Below are 22,792 nucleotides of genomic sequence, written 5' to 3' on the forward strand. Positions count from 1 at the left end.
ATTTCTTGAGGATCTTTTTTTTTTTAAAGATTATTTATTTATTTATTTGACAAAGAGAGACAGCGAGAGCAGGAACACAAGCAGGGGGAGTGGGAGAGGGAGAAGCAGGCTTCCTGCTGAGCAGGGAGCCCGATTCGGGGCTCCATCCCAGGACCCTGGGATCATGACCTGAGCCAACGCTTAAGGACTGAACCACCCAGGAGCCGCATTTCTTGAGGATCTTCCTAACTCATGTTCCCTCTTCTCTAGAAGCCACCCCCAATGCACAGAGGTGGTTCATCCAGTAATGGTGCCTGATCTATGGGAACCTCCCCTCCTAGCCACAGCTGATTGGCCCATGTGTTATCACCTGACCCTAGCTACATAAATCAGATTTTTCTCTTGAAAATTTAAACCAGGAGCAGATTGAGCGTTTCTTGAACTAAGAGATATTGATGACAATATTCAGAGTGAACATTCTCAAACAACCATTATTGAAGTACTCTGAATTCTCTGAATTCTGCCTTACCCATGAGTATTTGTTTTCTAGAGCCACATAACAAATCACCAGAAGCTTAATGACTTAAAAAAACACAAATTCATTATCCCTAGTTTCTGTGAGTTAGGAATCTAGGCACAGGTTGCCTGGGTGCTCTGCTCAAGGTCTCACACAGCTAAAATCAATTGCAGCATCAGTGGGAGATGCAATCTGAAGCTCAGGGTCCTCTCTCAAGATCATGTAGGTTGTTGGCAGAATCAGCTCCTTATGGTTGTAGACTGAAATCCCACTTTCCTTGCTCGCTGCTGGTCATGGGTTACCCTCAGCTCCTATCAGCCTTGCTCAGGTCCTAGCTCCATGGCCCTCTCATAACACGACAGCTCACTTTGAAGTCAGCCGAGAATTTTCTCCATTCTGTTATGACAGAGTTTTATACAATATAATGTAATTATAGAGTGGCTATCTATCATATTTATAAGTCTGGCCCATACTCAATGAGAGGAAATTATACAGAGCAATTATACTGGGGCAGGAATCTTGGGGGCCATCTTAGAATTCTGGCTTTCACATGGAGTTCTGGTAGTTCAAGTCTTAATTTTTGAAATAGCCTATTTTCCTTTAAAAGAAGTGTGTGTGTGTGTGTGTGTGTGTGTCTTTACCTAGCTCTAGTTTTTTACTTTGTTGGTTTAGTTTTCCCAGTTACAATCAAAATACCCTTAATGAACACAGTATATTATGTACCCTGCAACATCCTCAAAGACTCCTAGGGAGTATCTGAAATAAAGGGCAGATGTTTTTATAGATTCATATAAATTAATTTTATTTAAAACACCAAATCAATAATTTGTTAATTTTTTCAAATTTAATTTAATTTAATTTTGTTATGTTAGTCACCATATAGTACATCATTAGTTTTTGATGTAGTGATCCATGATTCATTGTTATATAAAGATGGTACTTTGGCTTTCTTCTTTATGCCACCAAATTCTTGACCTTGTAAATGTTTAATAGCTAGTTTAAGAAGGAGTGGTATATAGGATTGTTCCTAGTTGGTATTCCTCAGCCACACAACATATTTTCCTGATTTTCTTCCTGTAGAAAACACAGGGTTTACTCTTGTAGAATACATCAAAGTCAACCATATTATAAAGTCTTTTATCCAAACTCCACACAACTGAGTTGGCAAATTAAATGATGCTCTCCATTCTCTCTATCAATTATGGACTGATGCCATTGGCATCTCAACATTCATAGTAATAGGCTTCTGCTCTCTGTTGCACATTTGTACTTTTACTCCCCTCCCCCAGTGTTATATGTTTACTAAGAGTCAGTTGTGTCTGTTTCAAAATCTGTGTATGCCATTTTACTTATTGTGATTATGCATTTCAGTTAAATATTACATAAATGGATAAAATATGAATATGGAAAGAGAATTACTTATACTAAGATGCTAAGAAAACTAAGTGGAATGCTTTGGAAAGACGCAATAAGTTCCAATTGGTTTTAAAAAAGCAACTGAATTATGTAGTTGAAATTAGATGTGTGCGGAATGGCAATGGAAAAAAGACAGTCTCTTCAATAAATGGTGCTGGGAAAATTGGACAGCCACATGCAGAAGAATGAAACTCGACCATTCTCTAACACCATTCACAAAGATAAACTCAAAATGGATGAAAGACCTCAATGTGAGAAAGGAATCCATCAAAATCCTAGAGGAGAACATAGGCAGTAACCTCTTTGACATCGGCCACAGCAACTTCTTTCAAGATACATCTCCAAAAGCTAGTGAAACAAAAGCAAAAATGAACTTTTGGGCTTTATCAAGATAAAAAACTTCTGCACAGCAAAGGAAACAGTCAACAAAACAAAGAGGCAACCCACAGAATGGGAGAAGATATTTGCAAATGACACTACAGATAAAGGGCTGGTATCCAAGATCTATAAAGAACTTCTCAAACTCAACACCCAAAAAACAAATAATCAAGTCAAAAAGTGGTCAGAAGAGATGAACAGACACTTCTCTGAAGAAGACATACAAATGGCTAACAGACACATGAAAAAATGTTCATCATCATTAGCCATCAGGGAAATTCAAATCAAAACCACATTGAGATACCACCTTACACCAGTTAGAATGGCCAAAATGGACAGGGAAAGAAATAACAAATGTTGGAGAGGTTGTGGAGAAAGGGGAACCCTCTTCCAGTGCTGGTGGGAATGCAAGTTGGTACAGCCACTTTGGAAAACAGTGTGGAGGTTCCTCAAAAATTTAAAAATAGAGCTACCCTATGACCCAGCAATTGCACTCCTGGGTATTTACCCCAAAGACACAGATGTAGTGAAAAGAAGGGCCATATGCACTCCAATATTCATAGCAGCAATGTCTGCAATAGCCAAACTGTGGAAAGAGCCGAGATGCCCTTCAACAGATGAATGGATAAAGAAGATGTGGTCCATATATACAATGGAATATTACTCAACCATCAGAAAAGATGAATACCCAATTTTTACATCAACATGGATGGGACTGGAGGAGATTATGCTAAGCGAAATAAGTCAAGCAGAGAAAGTCAATTATCATGTGGTTTCACTTATTTGTGGAACATAAGGAATAACATGGAGGACATTAGGAGAAGGGAGGGAAAAATGGGCGGGGGGAATTGGAGGGAGAGATGAACCATGAGAGACTATGGACCTGAGAAACAAACAGGGTTTTAGAGGGGAGGGGGGAGGGGGGATTGGTTAGCCCGGTGATGGGTATTAAGGAGGGCACGTACTGCATGGAGCACTGGGTGTTATATGAAAACAATGGATCGTGGATCACTACATCAAAAACTAATGATGTATTGTATGGTGACTAACATAACATAATAAAATTAAAAAAAAAAAAAAGATGTGTGCGAAATAATTTTAAAAGACCAAGAAGCCATGATGAAAGATCTAGAAAATGTCTGTATCCAACTTGTTTCAAGAGCCTTCAAGGTTTGACCCTCACTTTAAATAAACTAAAATAATAGATGGTACATAATATTTATATAGGGGCAACATAACATTCCAATTAATAGAGGCAACCTGAATGAGAAAGCCTGGGTCTAAATCAAATTATTAACCAATAAATAGATTTTAGTCAGCTTGTCTTTAAATAGGATATTTAAGATATCTATGCATTATGTTTTCTGATTTCCTACTTTTTACTAACTTTTTGATTATCCAGGCAACTATGATCCTGGTAGTGTCGGACAAGAAGATCTCTACTATAGAAATTTTGTCCTTTCAGCCATAAGCCCATCTCTCTTTCAACTTTACAGTAACAGTCCTTTCCTACCTTCTTTTGGATGTGTTTCTGGATGTCTCTCTTCTCTTTTATTATCAGGCAGACAGGTCACTTCTAAGCTCCGGGGGACAGTTTTTTTCGAAGAGTATACAAATTTCTTCCCTTAAGACACTCTCTAATCCACCATTATTTTGTTTTACTTTTTTCATTTTCTCTCTATCAGCCTTTCTGTGTCATGTAAGCTTGTGATTGGGAAAGACTGCTAGCAATCTTTAGCAATCAAAAATCAGAAACATAGAGATATGAATGTTTCAGTGAACAACCATTGCAAAATCAAACAGACAACAAAGCAGGATGGTAAACACAGTGCTAGGAAAACGATGGGCCTACGTTCAAACATGAGTAATGCAACTGATCAGATTTGTGACCTTGGATGAGTCATTACAATTCATGAACCTATGTTTCTTCGTTTATAAATGGTCTTTGTCAGGCTGTGTAATAAACCTCCAAGGACCTTTCCAGAAAACAAACAAATGAACAAATAAACAAACCAACCTGCGGAAGGAGGTTCTTATCAACTATAAGTCACCATGATTTGTTCTATAGTAAAGTGATTTGTTCTATAGGAACTAAGTAACCTGATCACCACAGCCTGGATTTGAGGATGGGGTTTGAGTCAAGAACTAACTGGCAAATGTCCCACGTGGCCAACTAGAAGGAAAATTCTACTAAACAGGGATACTTTTTCTTGGATGGTGACAAAGAGTCCAATTAGATCCTCTTTCTTGGGAATGACTATAAGGCAGGAGAAGAATGAGGAGCAACTGAGCCATAAGAACAGCAGAATTTAGCGTTGATTTGGGGTTACCAGATCAATGGTGATTAATAATTAATATTATTAATTAATATATATTGTTGATAGTACAATTATTTTATATTTATAAATTTTAAATAGTTGTCAGCTTATATATTTAAATTTATAATATTATATTACTAATAATATAGTTAATTATTATTATTCTAATTTCCACGTAAGACGTGGTTCTTTAATCATTAGCTTCGCTTCAGTCCCGCCTCATGGAGCCTCAAAATAAGTTCTCATTGCCTAGGGTTTCCCAAGGGTGTCTCTGTCCCTTGCTCTGAAATTGCCCTCCCCCAAAATTGGCATGAGAATGAGATTATGTAAATGGGGACCTTGAGGCAACATAGAAAGTTCTGGGAGAATTAAAGGTAATTTCCACCAGGTATCACGCACAGATTAGGACAACGGTGGTCAATAAGTGTAGCTATTATTAATATAACTCTTTTTAAGGTAATATTTATGACACCTGAGGGAAACTGAAAAGTGTTGGTGAACTTTAGTTTCTTTGGGGGGAAAAAGCAGTTTTTCAACTGAAAATGAAACACTTCTCTGTTGGAAGAAGGTTAAGTCACCTCCAGGCATCTTCAGAAGACTCTGCCAAAGGAGACAGGCACCCATTGAGATTTTCCCCTCCCCTGTCTGCCTTTACTAGTGTGGGCATAATCAGATCACCCCGATCCATACTAGAAAGGCATGGCTCAAGTTTCAGCTCAAGGCATATCCTCAGTAAACATGAAAATTAACCTGGCAGAGGAGCTGACTTCCCTAGGAGTCTCTATGAGAACCAGTTGCCTTCTTCTTGGCCCCAGCAGAGAGTGAGAAGGAAGGAGCCAGTAGGAGGATGCAGAGCAGCTCAGTGGGTGGGCAGGCTGGAAGCCGGGAGCTAAGAGCTCAGTCACTTTAGAAGAACATCTTTTGCTGAATTGAGAACAGCCTTTGTGGGTGCTGGTTCTGACTCCTTTGCTTGCTTGGCACAATTTGTCCCTGGTGATATGGATGCCAAACTTGAAGCTTGTTGTTATTATAGGAAATTGAGGGTCGGCTTTATTGCATTGCTAGTTTCCAAGAAATAAATCCTTTTTTGGCAGCTAAAGAATAGTGCTTCAACCAGAGTCTGGTTTAGGAATACTTGGAATCACTCTGCCTTATTAGTTTGTAACTCCACGCATGTATTCTAACTCATTGTCCACTCCTTCCATTCGGCATCATCCACTGCACAGACACACAGACTTAGTACACACACCCAGAACAAATTCACACACACACACACTCTCTCTCTCTGTCTCTCTCTGTGTCTCTCTCTCACACACACACTCTCTCTCTGTTTTTTTTTTTTCTCTCTCTCTCCTCAAAGATTATAGAGGTAAATTTCTGATTGATGCATAGATACCCAGGGACAGATGTGCCAAATTTGACACATCTTCTAGTCCCAACAAATATAACAGTTGTGATACCGGGCATGTTGCTTTTTCCTTGGAATCTAAAGGATTCTTCTAATAGCCAAACAAAGTCGTCACCTCTTCAGCATGTTTCCCTAGGATGGCATGAAAATCTAGGCAGCACAGAGTCCAGAGTCTGAGAACTTGACTCACCCTTGGCTACAGGCCAACTCTCGTCCTAATACTGATTTGTCAAAATGGGACCTGAGACCAAAATCACCCAATCAACTGGCCACAGATCTCCTCCACCTCCTTGACTTTTCTTGGGAGTCTGTATTTTCTTCAGGATGTGCAGACAGGAAGAATCCTTTTCCTTCTGATTCAAATTGGGCATAACAGCCGAGCAGATGGTGCTGGTGAGTTAACTAACAGCAGAACACAGAGTACAACTTGTTTTCAAAAACAAATGGCTCTTCTCGGAAGGTACAATCTAATAGGACTGACAGAAATCAAAGTCAAATTCAGGGAAATTGTTTTTTTAGCAGTCAGCAAGCAAGCTATTTCCCCAGAACTAGATTGCAAAGAATTTTGGGGCCCTATCCTCCTATTTCTCTTGGTACTAAAGCTGTGATGCCTCAGAAGAGGAAATAAATAGTAAATAACAATAATCAGTCCCAGCTTGTTTATATCACATGTCATTGTTTTCATAGTCCCCATGCCTGATCTCACAGAATCCTTTCAATCAAGGAGCCAAGAATCCATAGAATTTGTATTTGTTGTTCTGTTGAGAATAGCGAGGTTCCAAGATTTTCAGTGATTTGCCCAAGGTCAAAGAAATAGTAAGAACTATATACAAGATTCAATCTTGTGGATTATTCAGTTATGCATGCAAGTATGCATATATGCTTCATTTATTATGCTTTGCGCTAAGAGACCTTACAATGAATAAAACCATCCGAATCCCTGCTTTCACTGGGTTCACAATTTAGCAAATAGAGACAGGCAACTGAACAGATAATGGCCACAAAGTACAAAAAAATGAGGACAGATTACAGAGGTGAGACGAAAGCATTAGGATCCTGTAATCTAATTCGAAGGTGGAGAAGGGGCTGAGTGGGGGAAAGAAATGGGTTCTTGCAAATCGCAACGCCTAAGCTGAGATCAGGAAAAGCAGAGGGAATTATTGTGGCAGAAGTTGGAAGTTGAGGAGGAGAGCAGAGAAGGAGGAAAAGTATTCCATGCTGGGGAGAGCAGGTTTGTGAAGAGCAGGGAATAAGTCAGATTATGGCAGGTTGGAGGACCAGAAGGGAGCATGGGGTTGGTAGAGCTAATTATGGGATGAAGTGAGCTGTTGGAGATGTGACACAGGAGGTAAACAGAGGCCAGAAAGTGTGTATCTCATGAGTGTCCTCAGTAAATTACTTTGAATTGTGCCTTAAGCTCTAGTGGAAACCATCGAAGGTTTTCCTGGAGTGTAACAGGTTGGAGAATGGCTCATCGAGGGTGAAAACCAGAGGCTGCAAGTCCAGTTAGAACTTGCTGAAGTAGTCCAAGACTTGGATTTCAGTAATGGGAATTTGAGAGAACTGATGGATTCTTATGACATCTAGAAATGAAATCCAACGGAATTTGTGGAGTGATTGAATTTAGTGGATTGGAGTAAAAGATGGAATCAAGATGACTCAGGTATTTGTGGGGTTGTGTGGATGTTGAGGTGGTTGCCTTACTATTTTCTTTACCCATTCAGTGTCTGTGGGCTATCCTGGCTTCTCTTTTTGATTACTATAGATTCCCACCCCAGGGTCTGATGGCCAGGGTCATCAGGACATCATTCCAGTCAACCTTAAATTATATGGGGATTAGATTTAAGAACAGAATACACAGAAGAAATGTACTTTCCCCTTGGAATATGCTTTTGGTATACATTGAGGAGATTCTGGTCACCTGTAAAAGCGTTAAGGTCCTTTTCCTTGCTGGTGCAATAACACCTCAGTCAACTACCAAATCCAGGGAACTGAAAGGCCACTCTGAATCCTTGACCTTGACTAAAAATAGATTTTTAAAATGTGGGGTGCCTGGGTGGCTCAGTCAGTTAAGTGTCCGACTCTTGATTTCTTCTCAGGTCATGATCTTAGGGTCGTGAGATTGAGCCCTATGTTGGGCTCTGTGCTCAGTGGGGAGTCTGCTTGAGATTCTGTCTCTCCCTTCCCCTCTGTCCTCCTTCCCTTCCCCCCCTCCACTCATGCGTGTGCACTCTCAAAATACATACATACATACATACATACATACAATGTCAGCACTAAGGAAGACTCCAAAACTTATCTGGTCTCATCCATTCACCCAAAGAGACAGACCTACACTGGTGAAGTGAATTTCTCAGCGTCACATGGAAAGTCAATGAAACAGTTGTCACTAAAACTCAGTTTTGCAAATTCTTGACCACTGTTGTTTTTCAATTAACACCATAGGATATTTATTATGTCTACTACGCACTATGGTCAGTGTTCACTGTACATACTCTCTAAAAGGTAAGGATTTTCCCAATCATATTGCAAAAGAGAAAACAGGTTTAGAAATCTAACAAATCTGACAGCCCAATGCTGCCCTAGCCTCCAGTAGAACTCCTAACTCCAAATTCCCTGTTCTTTCCCCCGGATCATGCTGCCCCTCCCAGGCTTCATACTTAAGGAAAGGTCTCTAATGAAAATGGAAGCAGATTAGAGCCCTACTCAGGGCACAATGTCCCTCTGATGCCAAGGAGATACATTAACCCTTTCCTCTCAACCCTCCGACATGGAAACCTGACTACCTCTCAGATGTTGCTGGTGACCTGGGTATTTCTGACAAAATACCAAACCTTCTCACCGAGACCTTATTGTCCCACCTAAGCTCCAGAGAGTGAAGGGATGACACAGCACAAATCTAAATTACCTGATATTTTTTTAATGATTATTATGAGAACCAGTTGTCATTTATTTTAATCTCTTCAGTTTATAGCCTTGCCTTTTGCGTCTTTATTGGAGAAAGCCTTTTTCTTAAGAGGAAATGTTACTTCAGCAGGTTTCTCTCTCTCTCCTTTTTTTTTTTTTTTTTAAATCCATATAGTCCAGCCTACCACAGTTTCCAATTTGAGAGCAGATTGGCTATGCCTGTGAACATCTGAGCGGCGCTGTGTGGCAGGCTGGCCACATGAGGCCCCGAGAGGCTTACAGCCATTTTTGGCACCACTTAATCCTGTGACGTATTAGGGCTTCCGCTCAGTGGCCATTACATTAGGAAAAAATTTACAGCTCATGATCAACAGCTGTTCCTCTAAATAAAACAATGTCGTTTATTCTTTTCCTTTTAGCATGCCAGAGTCCCATGCTGTGTGAGACCGAGACTTGCACTTGGCATTCTATGGAAACTACTTAATCTTTGAAAACACATGGGAAATTCAGTCATGTGTTCACTTGTTCATTTACGTGTTTGTTCATCTGTTCCTCATCCCACTTATCCTTGCATTCATTCACTCCCTCGTTTGCTTGCTTTTCACTTATTCTTTTTAAAAATTGTATAAACTTTGCCATTTTAACATTTTTCAAGGGTACCATTTGGTGGCACTAATTTCATTCACACTGGTGAGTCACCACCGTCAGTAACTCTGAAATGTTTTCATCACCCCAAGCAGAAACTCCTGAACCATCATCTTTGCTTATTCTTTATGATCTTACTTTAGGGATATTTATTAGGGACCTAATTTGGCCAAAGTTCGATGTGATGCGGGGGGATGTAAACCTTAACTTTTTATGAATTGAGGTGAAGGAACTAAAACTCTGAGGGGAACAGAGTTCTGGGAGCCTGGAGCCTTCACCACCTTCAGACCCACTGTCCTCTGACAGTGCCTTGGGCTTCAGGTAGGACATTCCAGAGCAGGCAGGACAGGGCACAAACTCACCAGTCTGGTTTGGTCTTCTGATTTGGTTTTAGCACCTCACTTGGGTGCTCCCAGCACTGTGTTTTTCACTTTGCAATTCGGTCAAGTAGAGAAAGGGGCAATTATCAATAACTGATGGATAACCAAAGCGTCACCTTTATCAACAGCAAGAAAACCAACAATGAAACCACCAGCTCTACCAGGATACTGCCCTCAATCTTATAAATCCCCAGCACCTGGGCTACTTTTAACATCTCTGTTTCTCAGTAAAACATCTTTGCAATCACCTTCTTGAATGTAAACTGAAAATATGACTCAGAAGCTAGGCTATCAAGGACCCCATGATGTCCTTGTGGTGTGTCCCACAGAATCATGGCAAAAAAAATGAGAAAAAAAATGGGCTACCTGAGAGTGGCTTTATGAAGGATGCAGTTATTCTAAGTGAAGTAGAGGAAATTCTTTTGGAGTCACAGGGAAATCATTACTCAAGACAGAGAGAAGATAGTATATCAAAGATTAAAACACTGGTTTTAGAGGCAAACAAATGACTGATTCACATCCTAGTACATTCCTAGATGTGGCTAATCACATGACTTCTCTGAGCTTCAATTTTTCTGTCTGTAAAAATCAGAGTGGTGGCCATTGATGATCTGTTGTAAATGGATATGATAGTGAATGCAGAGCAAAATAATAGTGGCTCATATTTTTTTGAATAATTTCCATGTGCTATGTATTATTCTAAGCCCTGCACCTGTGTTGATTTATTTATCATGGCAACACCATGAGGTGGATATCAATATCATCCCCATTTTTTCAGATGAGGAAAAGTACTACAGAGAGTCGAATTGCCAAAGACCATTCAGCTAGGAAGTGACAGAGCTGAATTCTGCCTCTAAAGTCTTAGTCATAAACATTACTACATCCCAAGAAGATTCAGCGAGTACAAAAGAGGTTAATGATATTCAAATAGAAAGTTAAAATTCATGAACTTAGATTTCCTCCTACTTTTCACTCCTATAACCTCCCTGTAATCTTGTTTCTTCTTTAGGTTCCTGCAAAGGTGTCTATTTCTCTTCCCTGGTTCCAAATCTAACCTCCCCAAAGTGAATTTAGGAAGGGCAGAGGCATTCAAATCACTCCAATTTTCAGATTTCTTCCGTGGTTCCCCTTCACACTCAGACTGTCCAGACACCTGACCATGCCACGCAAGGCTTTTAAGATCGGACACTAACGATTCCTTCAAACTCCGCTTTAAAACTAGTTCACCATCCGGCCACAGGACATACGTAAGGCCCCTTCACATCTCCATCATACTCGTCCTTCTATTTGAAATAACTTCTCCCCTCTTACCTGATTCAACAAACCACTCATTCTTCAAAAGACAGATTGAGAGGGGCGCCTGGGTGGCTCAATTGGTTGGGCGACCGACTCTTGGTTTCTGCTCAGGTCATGATCTCAGGGTCATGAGATAGAGCCCCATAACGGGCCAGTGCTCAGCGGGGAGTCTGCTTGGGATTCTCTCCCTCTCCCTCTGCTCCCCCTGCTTGCTGCTCTCTCTCTCTAAAATAAGTAAATAAATCTTAAAAAAAAAGAGAGATTGAGCATCTTTTCTCCTTTGTCATCCTCTATGACTCCTCCTAAATCACATGTATACAAGCATACCTCGTTTTATTATGCTTCACTTTTTTGTGCTGCGCAGATGTTGAGTTTGTTTTTTTTTTTTTTACGAATTGGAGGTTTGTGGCAACTCTGTGATGAGCAAGTCTACTGGTGCCATTTTTCCAACAGCATTTGCTCATTTTGTGTCCTGGTATCATATATTGGTAATTCTCTCAATATGTCAAACTTTTTCATCACTATTTGTTATGGAGATCTGTGATCAGTGATAACAAAGCACTCAAAGTTCAGATGGTGGTTAGACTTTTTTAACCTTTATAAAGTATTTTTAAATTAAGGTATGTACATTGTTTTTTTTTTAGACATAATGCTATTGCATACTTAATAGACTAGTATAATGTAAATATAACTTTATACGCACTGAGTAACCAAAAAATTAATTTGACTTGCTTTATTGGGATACTTGCTTTATTGAGGTGGTCTGGAACCAACCTCACAACGTCTCTGAGGTTTGCCTATATATGTGCCTTGCCTTCCAAAAATGTATTTTATACATTTATCTAAAATGACACTTACCATACTCAGTTGCAAGTATCTGTTTATAAATCTGATTTCCTGGAGGCACCTGGGTGACTCAGTTGTTAAGCGTCTGCCTTCGGCTCAGGTCATGATCCCAGGGTCCTGGGATCGAGCCCTCCATCGGGCTCCCTGCTCAGCAGAAAGCCTGCTTCTCCCTCTCCCACTCCCCCTGCTTGTGTTCCCTCTCTCACTGTCTCTCTCTTCATCAAATAAATACATAAATAAAATCTTTAAAAAAAAATTACAAATCTGATTTCCCTTCTAACCTATAAGCACTTCATAATAAAGACTAGTGTTGTAGTTGTCTTTGTACCTTTTGGTTGGAAGCACTTACAAAGTGACTCAAATTCCCTTAAAAAAAAAAAACAAACAAAAAAACCCCAAACACATATTTAACTGGAAAGTCCAGATATATAAATGGCTTCAGGTAGCGCTGGTTATAAATTTCCTTACAGTGTAATCAAAATTAGATTCCAGATTTTTTCTCTCCAGTTCCCACCTCCACTTGCCCTCTATCACATGTATTTTTCTGATGGCTCTTTCTTCATACATATAAAATAAATTCCAATAACTTCTAGGCTCACATCCAGGATTCTCAGGAAAAAATATCACCTCTTATGATCGATTTTAATTGGGTTGTGCTTTCAATCTATGAGGCCAGAAGAAGGAAGTATATACTAATTGGCCTAAACTTAAGTTACGTGGTCCAATTTTCAGAAAAATGTGGATTCCCTCCAGAACCATTGAGATAGGAGAGGGATTACAGTGATCCCAAGAAGGGTAAATTTGTGTTGAGCAGTATGTACACGCATGTGCACATGCACACACAGCATATTATTTTCTTAATTCCACTGTCAGTCATGCTCAGTAAATGACAATGGATAGAGGAATGTATGTGTGTCTGTGTGTATGTTTATGTATAGAGAATAGAGAGCAAAGTAGAAACCAATATGCCATTTTTTTTTTCCCTAGTAAGAAGATACTACATCAGTCAGATTATGTTCTGTTATCCTTTTTTACTCATGGTTTGGCACTAAATGAGTAGTTCTAGATATGCTAATTAAATATGCCATTTTTCTTCATGCTGAAGAATACTTGAAGACTGCTTTCCTTCTTCAGATGCAATTTATTATACTATATGATTCTCCCCATGAGTCATTGGAACTTGAGGTTATTATAATTTCATAAAAAATGAATAATTCAATGTTAACTTTTGGGGAAGGCTTTTATCTTTGGTTTCCATTTCTTTCCATCACCCCGTCTCACATGTACCACATTTCATATTTCAAAACTTCTTTCTTAACTAACATCTATTAGATGCCTTTAATAGTAGTCTGTACCTATATCATCTGTTGTCTAATCATCCCAATTCTTTGTTTGTTGTTTTTTCTTATTTAAAAAATTTTTTTAAGTAGGCTCCACGCCCAACATGGGACTTGAACTCACGACCCTGAGATCAAGAGTCACATACTCTACTGGCTGAGCCAGCCAAGTGTCCCTAATCATCCCAGTTCTTTGAAATAGACAATCCAATTAACTCATTCATTTAGCCTACACATATTTTTAGGGAGTACTATACACTGCTAGGCACTAGAGGAGCAACAACAAACATGATATATTTCTTTGCCTTCAAGAAACTTAGAATCTAATGAGGGAGACAAACAAGAAAACAGGTAATGTCACTAGAGCGGCTTCCATTACTATGAGACCACATAGACAGCCAAGTATTCCAGTATACAGGGGTCATGGAAGACCTGTGGAAGAATTGAAACCTAATTTGATACTTTTCCTTATTTTACAAATTAGGAAGATGTATTTTTGAGAGGGTATAAGACATGTTCAAGGCTACACAGCTACAGAGTGATAGAACCAAGAGACAAACTGCTTTTGCAACATCCCAACTATCCCTTGTATATTAAATATCAACCTTTGAATCTCAAGTTACTGTCTAAATAAAAATTACTTGAGAAAAAAAGTAACAATGAGCAAGGGTGGATATACCATACACAACAAAGATTCACCCACCAGCCCCAACATGGGCACTCCTTTAAGAATGAGTGAGATTTCACATGGTGAAGTAGACAGAGAATGTCACAAACAAAGGCAAAAGGCTGGCAGGGTAAGATATAGTCAGGGAACTCTGAGTCAACCTTTCCCTTAAGAAGTTTAATAAATATGAGGGTGGAAAATAGGTCTATGTTCAAAAGGCCAAACTTTGAAAGACTTCAAAGACTGCTAAGATGGCCACATGGAGCTTGGCAGGTTCTGAGGCATCATGAAGGTTTTCAAGGAGGTGAGTGGCACAATCTGCTTTGTATTCTAAGAAAAGAGCAAGCGGCAAGAGACGTAAAGATCAAGATCTGGACTGGTAGATAGAGAGCTGCTAGATTGTGTATAGAGAGATTATATACATACATATATAAATATATCTGGTTTCTCATTTTTTCTTCTACGATACTAAAAGTAATAATAACAACAACCTGATTAAGCATAAAGAAATGTTAAAATCTTAGAAGGTTTTAAGTAATCATCACTAATGATCATGTAGGCATAGATTTTTGATCCTGAAGTGGTTCTTAACTGTTTTATCTTTCCCTCCATATCCAAAAGTGTGATCATGTAAATACCTGGTAATAAGCAAAGTGATTTTAGTAATCACATATACACATTCCAATTTAATGATTGTGGATACAGTATATCTTAACATCTAATAGAAAAATATGACTGAAGCATTAACCAGTGATTGTACAGATATTAGCTTTGAAGAGCAAGCTAGCCACTGCCATGATAATCAGACACAGAGAGACTGCAGAATTGGTGCCTGAGTGACACACAAGTTTGGCAAAATTATGAATATGATGCTTAAATGTCTGAAATTTGGGAAGCAATGGTCCAGTCTAGCCTACCTAAATTTTACTTATGTGTCTTGCCTCATGATGCAGTGAGCAGCGAAGCTAGAATTGGAGAAAGAGGAGGCTTCCAGCTTCAAAGCTAATGTTCTTGAACCATCCTGTGCCCTTCAGATATTTCATTTAACAGCCGAGGAGAGGGAGCACCAGAACAAGGAGACCAAAATTGCCTGAGAGTGTTAATACAGAGAGACTCATAGAGACTGTAGAACGTCTGCACTTGTTTCTCATTCTCAGAAGACCGTCTTTAACCAGATAAACACCAAGTCATCTCAGTCATCTCTGTAGTAAAATTGAAGGGTTAATTGTAATAGATTCACTGAACTCACATCCAAATGCCTACGTCTTTCATAGTCATGGTATTGAGCAGTGTAAACATTTCTAAGAGTGTATAATTACTTTTTTACCCCACTACGGTGTGTTTAAATCTTTTTTTGTAGCTTGTTTTATATTCTGTTTCCTACTAAAGTTTTTAAAATTCAAGTTCTTTGTAGTCAGGAACCTTATTCTTAATCTTATTTTTATGTATTCTGTAGTTTAGGATAGGCTTTGAACCAATGGGCATTCAGCCTACTATGCCCATTGGTTTGAATGAATGGGCATGCATTCATTCATTTATTCAACAAATATTTATTCCATTCCTGTCATATGCTATGTGCAGTCTAGCCTGTCTCTAGCTTATCAGCAATTTTGAATCACTGCAGTCCAAATAAATGAGATCTCATAGTAAAAAGATACATATTGAGGGCTAGAAAAATTTACTAACTCCACAAACAGAATGATAAATATCAAAATGTGGATAATATGGGAGTGTCTTATTCTGTTCTTTTTGCTTATTTTCCCCTAAGGATCCTATAATAAACACCTATTATTTTTATAATGAGGAAAAACAGACTTTATTGAAAAATACACTTTCTGGTTTAATTGTAGAGAGAGTTGGGCATTCATTTTACAAATGTAACGTCCTTCTCCCTCTACCTTCTCCTGAAAACTGTCCTTTTAGCAAAAAGAACTCAAGGGCATGGACACAATTTTGTCCTTTTTATTTCTGGTTCCCACCTCATTCTAAGACTGGAAAAATTTTCATTCTTTTAAGAGAATATTTCATTCTTAAATTTAAGAGCATACTGCCATAGAAAGAGCCATTAGTCAGAAAGACCAGAGTTCAAAGTCATCTCTACCTTCACTAGTAATAACTTGGAGAAGTTACTGAATCCATTCCAGTCCTAGTTTCCTTATGAGTATATATGGGGTCAATAATTCCTTCATGGTGGTTTGCAGAGGAGATTAAATGAGATAAAGTATGATCCAATGCTTGCCATATAATAGGAGTACTCCAGAAAATTGTTTCCTTTCTCTCTGCTTCCACACTGGTACTGGAAACCAAGGCCCAGACAAGATAAGATATTTTGTTAAGGTCAGTGGTCGAGTCAGGCTTGAACTTGTGCCTTCCATTACCCATCTTGCCCTCTGTCCCCTACGTCACACTTGTTTCCTAATGCAAGTCAGATATTAGAAGCATCACAAATGGCATTTCCACTTACTCTATGACTCATTGCTCATGTTTGTGGGCAGTTTAAATAGCATTAAACAAAGTACTTACTCCTTGACATTCATTTCTTCAACAAATAATTAACGATCTCTAATTATGTAATACATACTTATTATGGAGAGGTAGATTTAACTGATAAATCAAACATCCTCTTACTGAGGAACTGATGGGGTTTCTTGGCCTATATTGTTGATGATGAATTTACTCTTTACCTGGGGCTGAGCTAAAGGGCGTTTTCAGTCCTGTTAAACAATGACACAAAATGTCTCTGGCTCTCTCTACAAGAGAGTTCATAGGTATTTCCAGGAAGTTAGTCATAGCACTTGATTATGGGTAAGAGCATCTTAAAAAGACTACTTCCATCTTGGAATTTCATGTTTACTTCAACATTCTGGAATCTGCCCAAGCAAGGGGTTCCCTTTTCTTTGGCTCAGCCTCTTTTTTTTTTTTTTTTTTAAAGATTTTATTTATTTATTTGAGACAGAGAGAATGAGAGAGAGAGAGCACATGAGAGGGGGGAGGGTCAGAGGGAGAAGCAGGCTCCCCGCCGAGCAGGGAGCCCGATGCGGGACTCGATCCAGGGACTTCCAGGATCATGACCTGAGCCGAAAGCAGTTGCTTAACCAACTGAGCCACCCAGGCGCCCTTGGCTCAGCCTCTTGACTGCATAAAAGGAGATCCCCAATATCTTATATCAAACTTATCTTGAATTGTATAAGCAATGAGTAAAGGGAATGGAAAAGCATTTGAGAAAGAGATGACTAGAAAGAATCATAAGTAAACATGTATATGGAGAAAAAGATTTAACTTCCCAACCATTTGGAAAATGTATCTTGTGTCACTTAATATTCTGCCTACAGTGTAGATGGAAGAATAAAGGCAAATCATAAAAATATTATTTTGTAATCCAGGCCACTGGATTTACTTGTAGTCAGTACCAAATTACCACTGCATATTACTAGTCAGAATTCAACTCTTCCTTCTCCATCCTAGAAGAGAATTTTTTGGGGGGGATGATATCATAGTGTTTAGAAATGAAGAGATTTATATTGCTTCTAGACACTTTCTAGACACCAGTACATTTTGTCTATCTAGGTTTCGGTTTCCCCAACTTTCAAATAGGAAAATAATGGGCTGTGCTATTTTACAAAGCATTGAGATGCTGTGAAGATCAACTAAGACAATGTACCTAAAAAAAGTTGGGAAACTGAGTTATGTGAACAGTAGCTACTATTATTATTACTATCTTTAATCACTTCTTTAAATCACTTTGTAATAGAATGCTTCATAATGGGAACCATTATGTGAGTCTCGGACTTCTCACTGGAGTTTAAGCTCCTTGAGTACAGAGCTTACTCATTTTTGGATCCTGCATCTTCTACTGGAGTTTGTACAAACTTCCTTTGTTTCCCTTCCAGATGCACAACCTATATAAGGGAATTCCTCTCTCCTTCCCTTCTTGGTAGGGGATGCTCATCAGGATGGCTGAGTGGGTATTTGGAAAGGCCTTGGGCTCACTCTTCACCAGGACTCGGCGATTTTAATTTTAGCTGCAAGCGTTGATGGAAAAGGTCACAGAGTTCAGGCTACTCTTCAGTGGAAATGAAACTGGAGAAGGGCATGAGGCCAAAAATAAGGCCCTTTCTAAGTAGTGTTTGGGGACATGGACTTCAGCACTTCAAGTACCCACTAGTCTTTTCTTTGCTTCAGGCCCTTCACAGGCCCCTACTCAAGCCTTCATAGGGGCCAGAGGGTCTACTATAGGAAAGCAGAGTTACCCTTTCCTAACAGCAAGCTCAGAAGAAAGGAATGCACTTCAAATAGCCTGGTTTGCTCAGTAACTACTCATGGGCCTCATAGTCCTTAGGGCCCTCCTCTATTTGCAATTGATATGCTTCAGGAAGCCAGCTGTTGGTAGCAAAGGGACAGTGAGTTTTGTTTAGAGGAAGACTTGTATGAAATGCTAGTAATTGGACCATCTCTGGAATGCTTCCTTGTCCCTGTGAGGAAAGAGTCCTGGGCCAGAGGAAGAAATAAAGTCTACATATTCTTATGTATAGTTCCGGAAATACTTCTGGGAATTCATTTGTTGAAATGACAGAGACTGTCATATCGGTCTCATTTTAAACAGTATAATTACTGCTAATAAAAATTGCTGACCTGTTACAGCTTGTAACTTAAAATAGTTACAAGTGTGAATGACATGAAGATTTATGATGCTACAAATCCTTTTTTTTTCCCCCTGGCCTCCCATGTCAAGGAGTATCCAAGAATCAGAATCTCCACCATGAATTTTCCAGAATACCTTGACATGTTTGCATGAGTTAGGAGTTCAATTTAGAAGCCATGACTCCAATACATTTGCAGTTTGGTAATATTTTGTTTTTCACTTATATTGTTCACGCACAGTACTGTGAATTTATGAGCTTGTCTGCTGCAGTTATTGACATTAGAGCAATTATACGCCATTAACCTCAACCAATAACCGGATCACACTGTGGTATTCACTATTCTAGTTGGTGCTCAGTAAAGGAGTGATGGAACACCAAATGAAAGCCTAAACTTCCTAACATAAGCCAAGGCCCTCTATGTTCTAGCTCAACCTAGATCCCCAGCTTTATCTTCTCTCCTTTCTCTGACCCCCCACTAGTCTATCAATATTGAACTTTTATTATAGTTTTTCCACACACAAAGTATTCCATGCCTCCTTAACTTTATTGCTACCATTCCTTTCACTTTCTCCACTTCTTCATCTGAGACTCCACTCCTTCTCAGAATTCAGTACTCCCTGATAATGGAAAGTCTCTCTGACAATCCCCTCCAACTGCAGTCTTATCAAACACTCTTCTTATATCATTTCATACCACCCTAAACAAATCTCTAACATAGCATATTTCAAATGATATTGGAATTATGTCTTTTTTTCCATGTCTTTTTCTCCCACTATGAACTCCTAAAGCAGAGTCTGCTTACTATGCATTGAATCATGTCCCCCCAAAAGATATGTTGAAGTCCTAACACTGGTACCTGTCAAGGTGACCTTATTTGGAAGTAAGGTTTTCACAAATGCAATTAAGATGAGTTAAGATAAGCAGGTATAAATCCAGTATATAAATCCAATACAGCTAGTGTCCTTACAAGAGGAGGAAACACACAGGGAGAAGTGACAATGGTCATGTGATAAAGGAGGCAGAGATTGGAGAGATGCAGTCGTAAGCCAAGGAATACCAAAGATTGCCAACAACCACCAGAAGCTAGGAAGAGGCAAGGAAGCATTCTCCCCTAACACCTCCAGAGAGAAAAAGCCTTGTGGACATCTTGATTTCAGGCTTCCAGCCTCCAGAGCTGTGAGAGAATAAATTTCTTTTTAAGCCACCTGGTTTCTGGTACTTTGTTATGGCAGCCTAGGAAACTAACAAAGCTTGTCTTTTTTAATTTCATATTTAAAGTGTCAACATAATTCTTGTCACTGAGTAGACAGTCAAATGGTTGTTTAATTGCCATTTAAATGAATCCGAAAACACCTGGAATGTTCCACTGCTTTTCCCACCCTTTATTTAGCAGTCACCCAAGCCCCACCCAGCCAGAAGGCTTATGCGAGCTACTTTCACCTTTGGGAAACATTCTCTTGTCAACCCAGGCCTTCTTTCTCTGGATTCTGTTTTTTTTTTCAAGATTTTATTTATTTATTTATTTATTTATTTATTTATTTATTTACTTACTTTATTTATTTGAGAGAGAGAGAGAAAGAGGGAGCAGCAGAGGGAGAGGGAAAGGGACAAAACAGGCTCCCTGCTGAGCATAGAGCCAGACACAGGGCTCAATCCCAGGACCCTGAGATCATGACCGGAACCGAGGTCAGACACTTAACTGACTGAGTCACCCAGGTGCCCTTTCTTTCTCTGGATTCTTAAACCATTTTACTACTTATATAATCTTAATCCTAGATATTTTAGTGTGCCATAATGCACAGCTTGGCTTCCCAGAAATTTCACATACTTGGAGGTCTGGAGGAAACTCTATCTTGGTTATCTAACGTCGCGAATGTATGAATCATTTCACATTCCATATACAATATAACTACTTCCTGTATTGTCCACATTTTCTTTCTTTTTTTAAATAAAGATTTTATTTATTTGTCAGAGAGAGAGAGAGAGGGCACAAGCAGAGGGAGTGGCAGGCAGAGGGAGAAGCAGGTTCCCCGCTGAGCAAGGAGCCCGATGTGGGACTCGATCCCAGGATTCTGGGATCATGACCTGGGCTGAAGGCAGACACTTAATCTACTGAACCACCCAGGCGTCCCGTTGTCCACGTTTTCAAATGGCAGTGAGAAAAATAAGACTCAGATTGATGACATAACTCACCCAAGACATCAGGATAGGAAGTGACAGAGCCTGGATTTGAACCAAGGCTTGTGTGATTCCAGATTGTGCTTTATCCATTTTTGTCTTTTAGTAAGACCTCAGAGTGGTAACCACAGACCAAAGTCTTCAATTGCCCATGCTGTCACCGAAGAAGAAATCTGACACTTTTGACCACCAGCAGGAGCTGAGCATACAGATATGTGGGACATGAAGACTCTGCCAACCTAGTGAGCTAGAAACCAGAGCCAGCAGCAAACACACAGAGTCCTCTTGTAATCTCCTGTAATGAGGTCCAGTGTCTCCCAGCTTCCCATGGGATAGTTCACTCTGATCCAGTTGCCCAAAATAGCAATTTAACTTTTAGTGAGTGCAGGTTGGATTTCATTTGTAAATGGTAACAGAAAAGGATAATGCTGAAGAAGTCACCAATATATTGTCTCCCTCCTATTTCTAATCATTATAGTCTCACTACTCCTTCCCAACATATATAGGAGACATATGATTGGAAACGGAGACCTTCTTCATAAAAACCTAGAATTCCTAAACTGTAAAGAAAATATACAAATGTTGTCAATTTCTATCCTTCTAAAGTAAGACCACATGCAGGAAAACATTTTGGTAAACTCCTAAGAGCTACATCACGAGCTGTTGTCATCGCTTTAGAAATATGCATATGGCATTTCTTCATGAATTTTATAAGCCAATACTGGTTCTCTTTCATTATCTGAATTTAATTTTTTAAATCTGTTTTTATTATGCCACTGTTAATTTTGCTAAAATAGTCTTAGTCAGCTTGTGCTGCTATGACAAAATACCCTAGACAGAAGTGGCTCAAGCCACAGATGTATATTTTTTCATAGTTCTGGAGGCCAGAAGTCCAAGAACAAGATGCTGATAGATCTGGTTCCTGGTGAGAATGCCTTCCTGATGTACAGACAGTCATCTTTTTGGTGTATCCTCACATGGGAGAGGGAGAGTGAGCAAGTAAGTGCTGGTCCCTCTTTTTTGGCTCATAATGACACCAGTCCCATCATGGGGGTTCTGCCTTCATGACGTCATAAGTACCTTCCAAAGTCCCCAACTCCAAACGCCATCACATTGAGGGTTAGGGCTTCCACCTATGAATTGGGAATGGGTGGCACACATTCAGTTCCTACAAATAATAATGTGTTTTGAAACAATAGCCTTTGTTCACCTTACAAAATCCTAACTATTCTATAAATTAAAGAGCAGATAATGCAGAATGCTTTATTCTGAATAGTCACAAGGGCATGAAATGTTTGTTTTGTTGTTATAAAAAGCCTAAATATGTTTTTAAAACCAATGTGGTGAGAAACCTAGTTTTTATTCCTGGTCCCAGCACTTACCAACTGGGTGACTTTAAGTTACCTAACTTTTTTGAAGGGGCTGGCCAAATCTTGGACAATTTGCACATCAACATAAATGATGATACTAAAGTATTATATCTCCTTCAATAAAACAGGAATCCACTTGTCTTCATGTATCATAAGTGAATAAGTAAATGGAGAGGTAAGAAGGCTCTGTGTCAAAATATAGATGTGATGATGGAGTTAATCATTGGGCAATCATCATAGAAGAATTGACTTGGGTAAGAGACATTAGTGGATGCTAAAACTAAAGGATGGAAATGGGATGTGAAACGGGATTTTTGCATTGTCTCAAAGAATTTCCTTGTAATTGCAAAGGTGAGAAAAGTAACGGTAGAGAAGAGAAAACTGGCCAGTGCCAAGTGATCAAACTTCATACCACCAGTAATAGGAAAAATTGGTCTGATATGCCACGGGAGGGGGGCAATGAGAACACAGAATTACTGCTGTGATATTCTGGCCCCAAATGCATAA

The 22,792-nt window shown here is 39.3% G+C and overlaps 1 long non-coding RNA gene across 1 annotated transcript; it reads left to right on the top strand.

Moving 5' to 3' along the window:
• Positions 1 to 5,943: 5,943 nt before the first annotated feature.
• On the top strand, positions 5,944 to 22,277 carry LOC123860480 (uncharacterized). Its single transcript, XR_010410392.1, has 3 exons — positions 5,944 to 6,409; positions 7,434 to 7,679; positions 21,022 to 22,277. It is a non-coding gene; the product is annotated as an uncharacterized LOC123860480 (long non-coding RNA).
• Positions 22,278 to 22,792: the final 515 nt, after the last annotated feature.

The sequence above is a fragment of the Mirounga angustirostris genome, unplaced genomic scaffold (genome assembly GCF_029215605.1).
Source record: "Mirounga angustirostris isolate CCGP_5_RB_7025 unplaced genomic scaffold, mMirAng1.0.hap1 SCAF_4, whole genome shotgun sequence".
Classification (NCBI taxonomy): domain Eukaryota; kingdom Metazoa; phylum Chordata; class Mammalia; order Carnivora; family Phocidae; genus Mirounga; species Mirounga angustirostris.